The sequence below is a fragment of the Gekko japonicus genome, unplaced genomic scaffold, assembly GCF_001447785.1.
Source record: "Gekko japonicus isolate JY-2015 unplaced genomic scaffold, Gekko_japonicus_V1.1 scaffold1067, whole genome shotgun sequence".
NCBI classification, from domain to species: Eukaryota; Metazoa; Chordata; class Lepidosauria; order Squamata; family Gekkonidae; genus Gekko; species Gekko japonicus.
Genome location: NW_015164219.1, coordinates 543,911 through 557,427, shown reverse-complemented (window position 1 = coordinate 557,427; position 13,517 = coordinate 543,911).

Genomic DNA, 13,517 nt, shown 5'->3' with positions numbered 1-13,517 from the left:
ACTAGCCAGATAGCCAAGTTCTCCTCGGTCTCCAGCACCAGGCCGGCACACTCCATGCCCACGATCTCCGGCGCAGGGAGGGCCCTGAAGGAGTAAGCCTCCCGAACAAACAACACCACTCCTCCCCCCCCGCCCCTTAGTCCGGGATTGGTGTACGACCGAGAACCCAGGTGGGGCAATCTGGGAGAGAGCAACAGTCTCCCCATCCCGCACCCATGTCTCGGTCATGCACGCCAGGTCCGCTTGTTGTTCTATGACAAAGTCCCTAAGGACTGCAGTCTTGTTGTTAATGGACCTGGCGTTACAATACACCAATGACCAATATATGCTCCAGGTTCAACACAGATACCATTTCTTGATCAAACTTTTGCAAAATCAAATGAACTTAGAGAAGATGAATTAATACTTGGGCGGGGGGGACCTAAACTTTGTAGTAAATCACTTTCTAGACAGATCCAATGTAAAAGGCAGTTTATTGAGAAAATCAATGGGAGCCAGTGAACCTTTTACAAAAACATGGTACGTGTGATATTTGGTGTATAACATCAAACAGAGCGAAATTTCACATTTCTTTCCTAGAGTTGGCACAAACATGAGAATGGATTATATTCTAACTTCTCAGACCTTAATAAATAAGATATTGCATTCAGAAATTGGTGTACGAACTTGGTCTGACCATGCACCTGTTAACTTCCCACATAAAAAAGAAAAAATAACAAATATTTTACTCTCTAGCATTAAAGAAGCAGTTTTGTGTAATATATTAAGATATACATACATATGTTGTAGAATGTATGGATTATTACACTTACAACAATATTTGTATTATACTATTAAAATAGTAAAATTTTAAAATTCCAGAAGATGGGCCATAACCAAGATGCAGCTGCTTCCAGTGTCTCAAGCCCATCAGTCCTTGCCTCTGAACCAAGGCCTTCATTGTTACCATGGGGATGGCCATGCTATAATGCTGGATGTCCTGCTAAATGATGTCACAACCAATCAGGCACACGTAAAGCTTGGACACAGTGCTTGCTCTGCAGTCTGCAAAGGTCTGCTTTGTGGTATGGATCTTGCTGATATGGCTTGTACTCACCTCTTCCTAGGGATCCTACTGGTGCCCCTTATGGGGCTGGATGGAGCTCTAGGGCCTTGCCCAACCCCCTGCCGCTGCAGTTTGGAAATCCTCAACTGCAGCAGGATCACCAACCCTCCTGGATTCCACCAAGTGCCCCTTCCCGACCTGGCTGTTCCTCCTCATCCTTTCACGTACTTGGACTTTACTGGAAATGCCATTTCCTCTGTTGGAAAAGAAGTGTGGAATGCCTATCCTTGGACCGAATACTTGGTCCTCAAGGGCAACAGCTTGAAGCGGCTTCAAAACTCTTCTCTGGAAGGCTTGCTCTCCCTTACCTACCTGGACCTGTCATGCAATAAAATCCAAATTATTGAAAGGAATGCATTTGAGGCTGTCCCATTCCTGCAGATTATAAACCTTCGTGGCAATGTCATTGAACAGGTCACTGAGGGTACGTTCCATGCCTGGCATGGCATGCAGTTTTTGCTCAAGGTGGATCTCAGCCACAATCCCCTGGCAGTCATTCAGGACTCCTATTTTTACAGGCTGCCCTCGCTGAAGCTCCTAGACCTTCATGCGACTGAAGTGACGCCGAGGATACTGGAGGACCTGCTGCAGAGCTCCCTGAAGTTGAGAACGCTCATCTTGCCCAGAAAGATGTCCTGCTGTCTTTGCCATATCAAGGATGACATTGAAGGTTTATGTGACACTATCAAGTTGGAGTGCACAGGGTCATGTGATATAAATGCAACTGTGTGCAAGAAAGAAGAGCCTCTGAACAGGATGGAAGAAGAAGTCATGAAAATATTAGAAATCAGGAAATGGAATGGCAGCAGCCTGCTTAGCATCATGCCCGAGAGAGCCGTATCCCACCATAACACACCAGAGAGAGCCAAACCAGACAATGAAATTCTGGCATTGGTCGAAAACTACTCCAGTTTAGCCACTAATTTGAACCTATTAAAGTCAGTCAAGCGGTTAATGCAGATGAAGGCAGATGAGCCCTTGGACGTAAACTGGGCTGACAAAAGTGAGCTGGAAAAACTTTACCTTCTTGCCAGTCTGCTGCAAGCGGCACTCAGAGAAAAAATTGTCGAACTCGACAAGGTCAGTCCAGAGGCAACTGTCCAAAATGAGCTGTCTGACCACATTTTAGAGAATCTAATAGATGAGGCCAGAAGAAGGTCTGCAGATACTTCACTCAAGAAGGAACGGCGTGTGAGGAAAGTAACAAGAGGAAACTCACTTGGAAGAAACCGAAGACAGAAAGACATACTGTTCAGGCTTCGCCGGGATGGACGGCAGGTTGCAAAGACTGCCACACTGTCTGGAGACAAGCCCAGTGTGTCTGAATCACACAACAAGGCAGAAAGCTGGAGGAAACTAGCAGAAGGCCTTCACGCCAGGTCCGCTTGTTGTTCTATGACAAAGTCCCTAAGGACTGCAGTCTTGTTGTTAATGGACCTGGCGTTACAATACACCAATGACCAATATATGCTCCAGGTTCAACACAGATACCATTTCTTGATCAAACTTTTGCAAAATCAAATGAACTTAGAGAAGATGAATTAATACTTGGGCGGGGGGGACCTAAACTTTGTAGTAAATCACTTTCTAGACAGATCCAATGTAAAAGGCAGTTTATTGAGAAAATCAATGGGAGCCAGTGAACCTTTTACAAAAACATGGTACGTGTGATATTTGGTGTATAACATCAAACAGAGCGAAATTTCACATTTCTTTCCTAGAGTTGGCACAAACATGAGAATGGATTATATTCTAACTTCTCAGACCTTAATAAATAAGATATTGCATTCAGAAATTGGTGTACGAACTTGGTCTGACCATGCACCTGTTAACTTCCCACATAAAAAAGAAAAAATAACAAATATTTTACTCTCTAGCATTAAAGAAGCAGTTTTGTGTAATATATTAAGATATACATACATATGTTGTAGAATGTATGGATTATTACACTTACAACAATATTTGTATTATACTATTAAAATAGTAATTGCATAAATGTGTAAGGAAGGAAGAAACTGTGTGTAATATTAAGATATAAATGGATATGCTGTAGAATGTATGATTATTTGTATTATACTATTAAAATAGTAAATTTTTAAAATTCCAGAAGATGGGCCATAACCAAGATGCAGCTGCTTCCAGTGTCTCAAGCCCATCAGTCCTTGCCTCTGAACCAAGGTCTTCATTGTTACCATGGGGATGGCCATGCTATAATGCTGGATGTCCTGCTAAATGATGTCACAACCAATCAGGCACACGTAAAGCTTGGACACAGTGCTTGCTCTGCAGTCTGCAAAGGTCTGCTTTGTGGTATGGATCTTGCTGATATGGCTTGTACTCACCTCTTCCTAGGGATCCTACTGGTGCCTCTTATGGGGCTGGATGGAGCTCTAGGGCCTTGCCCAACCCCCTGCCGCTGCAGTTTGGAAATCCTCAACTGCAGCAGGATCACCAACCCTCCTGGATTCCACCAAGTGCCCCTTCCCGACCTGGCTGTTCCTCCTCATCCTTTCACGTACTTGGACTTTACTGGAAATGCCATTTCCTCTGTTGGAAAAGAAGTGTGGAATGCCTATCCTTGGACCGAATACTTGGTCCTCAAGGGCAACAGCTTGAAGCGGCTTCAAAACTCTTCTCTGGAAGGCTTGCTCTCCCTTACCTACCTGGACCTGTCATGCAATAAAATCCAAATTATTGAAAGGAATGCATTTGAGGCTGTCCCATTCCTGCAGATTATAAACCTTCGTGGCAATGTCATTGAACAGGTCACTGAGGGTACGTTCCATGCCTGGCATGGCATGCAGTTTTTGCTCAAGGTGGATCTCAGCCACAATCCCCTGGCAGTCATTCAGGACTCCTATTTTTACAGGCTGCCTTCGCTGAAGCTCCTAGACCTTCATGCGACTGAAGTGACGCCGAGGATACTGGAGGACCTGCTGCAGAGCTCCCTGAAGTTGAGAACGCTCATCTTGCCCAGAAAGATGTCCTGCTGTCTTTGCCATATCAAGGATGACATTGAAGGTTTATGTGACACTATCAAGTTGGAGTGCACAGGGTCATGTGATATAAATGCAACTGTGTGCAAGAAAGAAGAGCCTCTGAACAGGATGGAAGAAGAAGTCATGAAAATATTAGAAATCAGGAAATGGAATGGCAGCAGCCTGCTTAGCATCATGCCCGAGAGAGCCGTATCCCACCATAACACACCAGAGAGAGCCAAACCAGACAATGACATTCTGGCATTGGTCGAAAACTACTCCAGTTTAGCCACTAATTTGAACCTATTAAAGTCAGTCAAGCGGTTAATGCAGATGAAGGCAGATGAGCCCTTGGACGTAAACTGGGCTGACAAAAGTGAGCTGGAAAAACTTTACCTTCTTGCCAGTCTGCTGCAAGCGGCACTCAGAGAAAAAATTGTCGAACTCGACAAGGTCAGTCCAGAGGCAACTGTCCAAAATGAGCTGTCTGACCACATTTTAGAGAATCTAATAGATGAGGCCAGAAGAAGGTCTGCAGATACTTCACTCAAGAAGGAACGGCGTGTGAGGAAAGTAACAAGAGGAAACTCACTTGGAAGAAACCGAAGACAGAAAGACATACTGTTCAGGCTTCGCCGGGATGGACGGCAGGTTGCAAAGACTGCCACACTGTCTGGAGACAAGCCCAGTGTGTCTGAATCACACAATGACTAAAGAAGAGCTGCTGAACCCACTGCTACACAGAAGTGACCATCTTGAAGGAGATGGCAAACCTGAAATCTCAGCAGGTGACTCAGAACCCTCCTTCAATGAGCTCTCACCTGATATTATATTGTCCCACGGGACATACGGGGAACATCAGAAGACCTCTGTTTCTCCCCCAATGAGCTTCTTGGCACGCCATGATGACAACTTGATTCAGGGTGAACTCTTTGAAACTGAGCTGAACAAGAAGTTGAGTTCCCTCATCCCAAACACACCAGTGAGGAAACTCCTCTCTCATGTGATCCGCATCCTGAAAATGGATTGCACAACACCCATACTCCAGATGGCTTGCGCAAAACTCATTTCGAGAACAGGCCTCCTCATGAAACTCCTCAGTGAAAATGACAATGAGAACTCCGCCCTATGGAAGTCATATTTCTGGCCCCCTATGAATGTAGCCAATATGACCAAGGCAAGCTCAGGGAAACTGGAGAAGCCTTCAGGCAGGCTAAAAGGTCAGGGGATTCCAGTACATGAATATGGAGACAAGCTGTTCTGGGTTATTTCAGGGACTACTATCATCCTGATTATCTTTTCAGTTATCAGTCTGTTTATGCTCTGGTCTCGGCTTTGTGCAGCCAAGGATAGGACCTTTCTGGGTACAAGAAAGAAGCCCCTCCCAGATGAAGAGCTTCCCAGAACACCTCTGTTGATGGATAATAAGCCTGTTTGGTTCAAAGAGATATATCATATTCAGGATGAAACACAGAGAAACAACATGGTGGACGAATTCCATGAAGAGTCCTTGCAGGAAATGGATATGGCTGGCTGGGACAATGCAAGGCCATCCTTACCAGAACCAACCATTGAAAAACCATCATCTGTACCAACACTGGAGCTACTGATTCCCCCTGTTCCTCCTCCTCCTCCTCCCTTTTGGCCTTCCAACTCACCTGTGTGAAAGTTGTGACCCACTCTTGCATCCCGATCTACAGTTTGAGAAGCACTGTTGTAAGGTAACAATATACCCTCCTCCTCCACCACCCCCACCTTCTACTCCTCCTCGAAAGTCCAGCGTGGAAAAAAGTTCAGACACAGCAGCGTCTTCTGCAGCAGATGAAGGAGAAGGGGGAGATGAAGAGAGCTCTGCTGAGAAATCAGAGAGCCCCGCTGCAACAGAGGCTACAAGTGAAGCGCCAGAAAGTGGAGAGGGGGACGAGGAAGAAGAAGATGAAGATGAAGAGAGTGAATGATCTCTTTTCAAAACCAAAAAAAGAGAGTGAATGATCTCTCTTCCATTATGAGTATTTACATATGTGTATATATATATATTTAATCTAATATAAAGTTTTACTGTTGCTTCTATTGAACATAATGTCATTAAAAACACACCTCTGACATATAAAAACCTTAACAGAACAGATGATTTTGTGAACTTAGGCAGATTATGAGAGGGAGGGCAGGAAGGGCCGCATCAGTGTTTAGTTCTCATGGCCCTTTCTTACACACCTAGGGAAATGCTGATTCCCACTTTGGGGTCAGGAAGCAATTTTTCTCCAGGCCTGTTTGACTGGAGATCCTGGAGGGTTTGTGTCATCTTCAGGGCGTGGAACAGCAGTCACTGGAAGTGTGTGGGAGGCATTGTGTGCAGAGGGTTGGACTAGAAGATCCTGTTGGTTCCTTCCAACTCTATGATTCTATTTTTTAAAAAAAGATGCTTTGCTTGGGTTTGACCAAAAATCTGCAGTCATGTTTCCATCTGTAGAAAGAGCAGTCATTATCTAATAAGAATGTTCCTGACTACTGTGAAATGAACAAATATATGGAGTTAAGAGCTTTTTGGTGCCTGTTCTCCCACTCATTAATGTTTTTTAATTGATTGAGGTTTAGCTGTTTAGGTACCCAGAAATGCCATGAACTTTACTGTGGAACCGAGTGATCAGAACTAGATATTTATACAGTCCAATCCCATCCCAACTACTCTAAACCCACTGGATTGGGATCTAGCCAGTTCATTCACTCAGCCTGCCACAGGTGCCCTGCTTATCACAGGCCCAGTCTTTTATCCAGGCAGGTCCCATGATCCCCACAGCATAGTGTTTTGGGTGGGCAAAGAGAATACCAGTGTCCTTTTATCCAGCAGAAAAGCTGGTTGGATCCCACCCACTGGCTCTAATGGGTAACTCTGCATAAGATTCTATGATTAATTATTCAACTGTAGTGCTTTTAACTGACCTGGCCTGGATAGCCCAGGCTGACTCAATCTTGTCAGACTTTGTGAAGCTAAGCGGGTTTGGCCCTGGTCAGTATTTGACTGGGAGACCACCAAGGAAGTCCAGGGTGGCTACACAGAGGCAGGCAAAGTCTCTTGCCTTGAAAACCCTACAGGGTCACCAGAAGCTGCCTGGGACTTGACGGGGAAAAATGTACCTGTATGGTAAAACCCACATAATATGATTTTTCTTGTACTTAGGCTTCCCCAGCTTTCTTAGTGTGAATGCTGCAGTTGGTGATAAAAAGGAAGTAACGTAAATTCTTTTTCTATTTGTTTCTGGCTCTTTGCCCCATGTTTGATGTTCCTGGGAAGTAGGGCTTTTTCTCCTGCTTCCTCAAAGCATTGTGCTGCTTCTGATTCCAGATCATGAAAAGTGATGGTATCACTTTCCTCTGGTTAGACCTCACCTAGAGTATTGTGTTCAGTTTTGGGCACCACAATTTAAGAAAGATATACAATAGCTGGAATGTGTTCAGAGAAAGGCAATGAAGATGGTGAGGGGTCTGGAGACCAAGTCCTATGAGGAAAGGCTGAAGGAGCTGGGTATGTTTAGCCTGGAGAGGAGATGACTGAGAGGTGATATGATAACTATCTTCAAGGACTTGAGGGGCTGTCATAAAGAGGATGGTGAGATGTTTTTATTGCCCCAGAAGATTAGATCAGAACCAATGGGTTGAAATTAACTCAAGAGAGTTTTCGGCTAAACATTAGGAAGAACTTCCTGAGAGAGCAGTTCCTCAGTGAAACAGGCTTCCTCAGGAGGTGGTGGGCTCTCCTTCTTTGGAGGTATTCAAACAGGCTAGGTGGCCATCTGACAGCAATGCTGATTCTGTGAACTTAGGCAGTTCATGACAGGAAGGGCAGGAAGGGTTACATCAGTGCTTAGTTCTTGTGGCCCTTGCTTACACGCCTAGGGGAATGCTGATCACCACTATGAGGTCAGGAAGCAATTTTTCTCCAGGCCAGTGTCACTGAATCAACTACCTCAGTAGACCCTGGCAGCTCCATGGAACCTGGCAAGTGGCATGTCAATATACTGGTATATATGACCATTACCCATTAGAAATGGCCACCATGGGAACTGGGGCAAGGGAAATGGATGGAAAGCTGCCATATGGGAGATCCATTGCTGCAGTAAGAACACGCAGGTCCTTCCATAGGGAAGTGTTGCCGTGTGGAAAAGTTTCTTATCTATATAACAGACTGCAGAGAAAGTTAGGAGCGGGTACATGGATGCTAGAGCTGCTAGATGACCAGAAGACATTGAACACTCTGTGTGCCTTTGGCCACAAATACATGGTGAGGATTCTCATTTTGCATTCTTTCCTGTTATGAATGCAGAGCCATTTGCACTGGCAATAGATTGTCGACATCAGGGGTCCCCAACCTTTTTGAGCCAGTGGGCACCTTTGTCATTCTGGGACAGTGTCGTTGGCACAGCCACAAAATGGCTACCACAAAACAGCTGCCACAGGAGGGGGAGCCAGCCAAAGAAAATGGTTGCTGCCCCTTACCTTCAGCCATACAGAGAAGACCCTTGGGGCAGCTGCTGCCAAAGCAATGTTTTTAAAAACTTGCACAGCCAGTCAAATCTCCAGTGGCCAATTCGAAGCCTTGCTTGGCAAAAGCCCCAACTGGCCCTCCTTACTTTCGAAAAACACTTGGGTGGTGCCAGGGAAGGTGTTCGTGGGCACCATGATGTCCATAGTCACCATGCTGGGGACCCCTGGTTTACATGGCTGCTGGGGTCCGTTTACATGGTTGCTCCTGGTTTACATGGACCCCTGGTTTACATGGTTGCTCCAGCTTTGTTTTTAAACAGGAGTGCTGTTGCCAGAAGCATCCATGCAATGCCATCCTCTGAGCATCCACTTTCCCCCATCTCTTTCTCAAAGCTGCTTTACTACAACCTTTTCAGAAAGAACACAGTCTGGGCAGGACGTGTTACTATACTGTCTGGATGGGAAAGTTTCACTTTGAAAGGTCCCATCCAGCATCAAAGCTATACTTTCTTTTCACAAAGACACACACTTGCCTGCTCCCCCTTACATTTAGATGAGGAGCTCACTTTTCCCAAACCCTGACAGACCCCTGAACAGAACCAGGTTCCAATACTCACGACCCATCAAAGGGATGTTGGCGGTCATCTAAGGCACATTACCATTTCTTTGATTGTACAGGATAGACAGTTATCAGATGCTAAGTCCCCAGCCCCTGACTGGGATGGCCCAGGCTAGCCCATTCTTGTCCGATCTCGGAAGATAAGCAGGGTTGACCCTAGTTACTATGGGAGACCTCCAAGGATGTCCAGGCAGAGGCAAAACACCTCTGAATGTCTCTTGCCTTGAAAGACATATGGGGTCACCTAAAGTCAGCTGCAACTTGATGGTAGCTTCCACCACCACCAAGTCCCCAACAGTAGCATGAGGAAGCAATGTCTCTGCCTCAAGGTGCTTACAATTTAAGGATGAGAATATGGAAATATCATGGTTGGCGGGTTGGAGAAACAGGAACAAAGGATATAAAAAACACCCGAGTAATACCTTTAGTTAACGAGACCACTGAAGATTCAGAGAGTGGTATGGTGAATGGGAGCAGATGTAGAGACAGCCATGGACAAAGTGAACCTAGACTTCCTTGTAGTTGAGGATGTTAAGAATAGTGTTTTAGGGTGACATGTGAAGGAAGAGATGCAGGCCTGGTTCACACGCACAGGAGAATGAGGTGACAATGAGGTAACAGAACCTTGAGGTGCTAGAATGGACTGTGCCACTTCAGACTGCAAATGGAGGGTTCCAGGTTTGAATGATTCTTTGCTTTGAGACATGCAAATAGAAAATGAAGTCAACAATGAGAAAGGTTCTATGGTATCTGTTTGTTGTGGCTGGTTTTCTGTGGGCAGGGAATTTTTAACATAGGGGAAAGAACTGCAATATGTGGTGCTCCAGAATCTTCCCCGGCAGTTTGAAGTGGTACAGTCCATTCTACCACCTCAGCCCTTCTGCTGCCTCATTCCTATCTCATTCCCCTGCATGTATTTACTTATTTGCTTCATTTATACCTCACCTATCTCCCCATGAGGACCCAAAGCGGCTTACATTGTCTTCCCCACCTCCATTGTTTTCCTCACCGCACAACACCTCTGTGAGGTAGGTTATTCTGAGAGTGTGTGACTGGCCCAAGGTCACCAAGTAGGATTGCCAGGTCTGGTTTGGGAAATACCTGGAAATTTGGGGGGGGGGGGTGGAGCCAGGAGAAGGCACGGACCTCAGCAGCATATAATCCTGTACAGTCTGGAAACCAACTGTAATTCTGGGAGATCTCCAGCCACCACCTGGAGGTTGGCAGCCCTATCACCCAGTAAGCTTCTATGGCAGAGTGGGGATTTCACCAGGACACAGGTTGCAACATGGTCTGGGAGGGATCCTTCTTGGGTCAATACTGATATATGAACATGGGTATGACAGAGCATCACTGCCAGATACTGTCCCATCTATTTTTGTTGTTCAGTCGCACAGTCCAGTCCAACTCTTTGCGACTCCATGGACCACATCACACCAGGCCCTCCTGTCTTCTGCCATCCTCCAGAGTTTGCTCATTTTCATGTTCATTGGAATGATAACACTGTCTAACCATCTCATCCTTTGCTGTCCCCTTCTTCTTTTACCTTCAATCATTCCCAGCATCAGGGTCTTCTCCTTGTGGCTAATAGCCAGTGATGGACTTCTGCTGCATATGTTTATCCAATCCCCTCCTGAAGCTGTCTATGCTTGTAGCCACCACCACTTCCTGCGGCAGTGAATTCCACGTGTTAATTGCTCTTTGAGTGAAGTACTTCCTTTTATCTTTTCTAAGCCTACTGCTCATTAATTTAATTGAGTGCCCACCAGTTCTTGTATTGTGAAGGAGAAAAGTACCCCTTTCTCTATCTTCTCTGTCCCATGATGCATAAATTTGTAAACCTCTATCATGTCACCCCTCAATCTTCATTTCTCCAAGCTAAAGAGCTCCTTAACAAGCTAAAGAACTCTTTAACCTTTCTTCATAGGGAAGGTGTTCCATCCCTTGATCAATTTAGTTGCCCTTTTCTGTACCTTTTCCAATGCTATAACATCTTTTTTTTTTGCAGTGCGGTGACCAGAACTGAACACAATATTCCAAATGAGGCTGCACCATAGATTTATACAGGGTCATTATGATACTGGCTGATTTACAGAATCATAGAATCACAGAGTTGGAAGGGGCCATACGGGCCATCTAGTCCAACCCCCTGCTCAATGGAGGATCAGCCTAGAGCATCCCTAACAAGTGTTTGTCCAGATGCTGCTTAAAGACTGCCAGGGAGGGGGAGCTCACCCACTCCCTAGGCAGCTGATTCCACTGTTGCACAAATCTTACTATTAAAACGTTTTTCCTAATATCCAGCCGGTACTTTGCCACCCTTAATTTAAACCTATTATTGCGAGTCTTAGCCTCTGCTGTCAACAGGAACAGCTCCCTGCCCTCCTCTAAGTGACAGCCCTTCAAATACTTAGAGCAATAATGTCTCCCCTTAGCCTCCTCCAGACTAAACATTCCCAAGTCCCTCAGTCTTTCCACACAAGGCTTGGTCTCCAGGCCCCCAATCACCCTCGTCACTCTCCTCTGCACCCGCTCCATTCTGTTCACATTGTTTTTGAAATTAGGCCTCCAGAACTGCACACAATACTCCAGATGCGGCCTGACCAATGCAGTGTACAGTGTAGCAGGAACTCCTCTGCATATTAGGCAACACACCCCTAATGTAGCCAATCCTCCAAGAGCTTTCAGAGCTCTTCTTACAGGGACTACTGTAAGCTCTTGGAGAATTGGCTACATTAGGGGTGTGTCACCTAGTATGATGCAAGGGAGTTCCTGAGACAAAAAAAGCCCTGAGTGGGACTATGACATCTTGCAATTTGGATGTTATGCCTCTGTTGATATACCCCAAGATCGCATTAGCCTTTTTTGTTGCCGCATCACACTGGCTGCTCATATTTAACTTTTGGTCCAGCCATATCCCAAGATCTTGTTCATACACAGTGCTACTCAGAGGTGTATCTCCCATCCAGTATGCATATTCCTCATTTTTGTTGCCCAGATGTAAAACGCAGCACTTATCCTTGTTAATTTGTTTTCAGTCCCCTTCCTAATAATCCCCAGAATAGCATTTGCCTTTTTTTATTGCAGTCATACCCTGAGTCGACATCGTCAGTTATCTACCATGACTCCAAGATCATTCTCCTGGTCAGTTACCAGCAGTTTGGACCCCATTAACGTATATTTATAGTTAGGATTTAATCATTTAGTTTCTTGGGAGAACTCTTTATTTACTTAAAAAAAAATAATTACAAAGGTTGCCAGTCTCCCGGTGGGGGCTGCAGCTCCCAGAATTACAACTGATTTCCAAGCTACGGAGATGAGTTCCCCTGAAGAAAATGGCTGCTTTGGAGGGTGGACTTTATGGCATCACTTCCCCACTCCAGGAACTTCCCAAGCCAGAGTTGACAACCCCTGTGGGAGAACACAATGATTCAGGGCACTGTAAAATAGTCCCTGGGTCTGCAGCTTCAAGATGGAATATGGGATGGGTTGCAGGCTTAATTGGATCACTCTGGTGTTCTGTGCAAACCAATTTCAGGCAGCATCATGACATATCAGATTAATGGGTGGGACATTATATTTTCAACAGGAATGAGGCCATTTCCCCCTATCTGATCCAGCGGAGAGATGGCCTGTAAACAGTTTGCATATAACACCAAGTAATATAATTTAGTCTGCAAGATATCCTGCTGTCCATCTTGAAGCTGCTGACGGCGAGACTCTCTCACTATGACCTCACCTACCATTTTCCATCCCTTAAAAAAGAAGAAGATTGAACATCTAGCCTAAGAAAGAGTTCTGGGGATCTCAAAAACTTCCACACTATCTTGCAATGCTTTTGTTAGTCCTACCCCCCCCCCCCAAAAAAAAAGTATTGCATGACTTCTGCACCGGGAATTCTTCTAGGGACCGATACTGCTACCTAAAATCTTTACCTAGGGTTGAACCAGTCAGCTAGAAATGAACGGCACAGGGCTGTTAACTCCATCTTGGGAAATTCCTGGAGATTTGGGGGTGCAGCCTGTGGAAAGTGGGGTCTGGGGAGGGTATAATGCAACAGAGTTTGTCCTCCAAAGCAGCCCTTTTTCCGAGGGGGACTGATCCTGTCGCCTGGAGATCAGCTGTAATTCCAGAAGATTTCCAGGTCTGGCCTGGATGCTGGCAACAACAGAACGGCACTAGAGCCCATTACTCATTCTGGAGCCCCTCTCTCTCTCTCTCTCTCTCTTCTCCCCCTCCTCCTCCCACACTTAACGTTCTTTAGGAAACGGCCAGGCGTGTCAATTTTCCATTGGCCACCAGATGGCCTAAGGATTCCATGGTTCACCAGGAG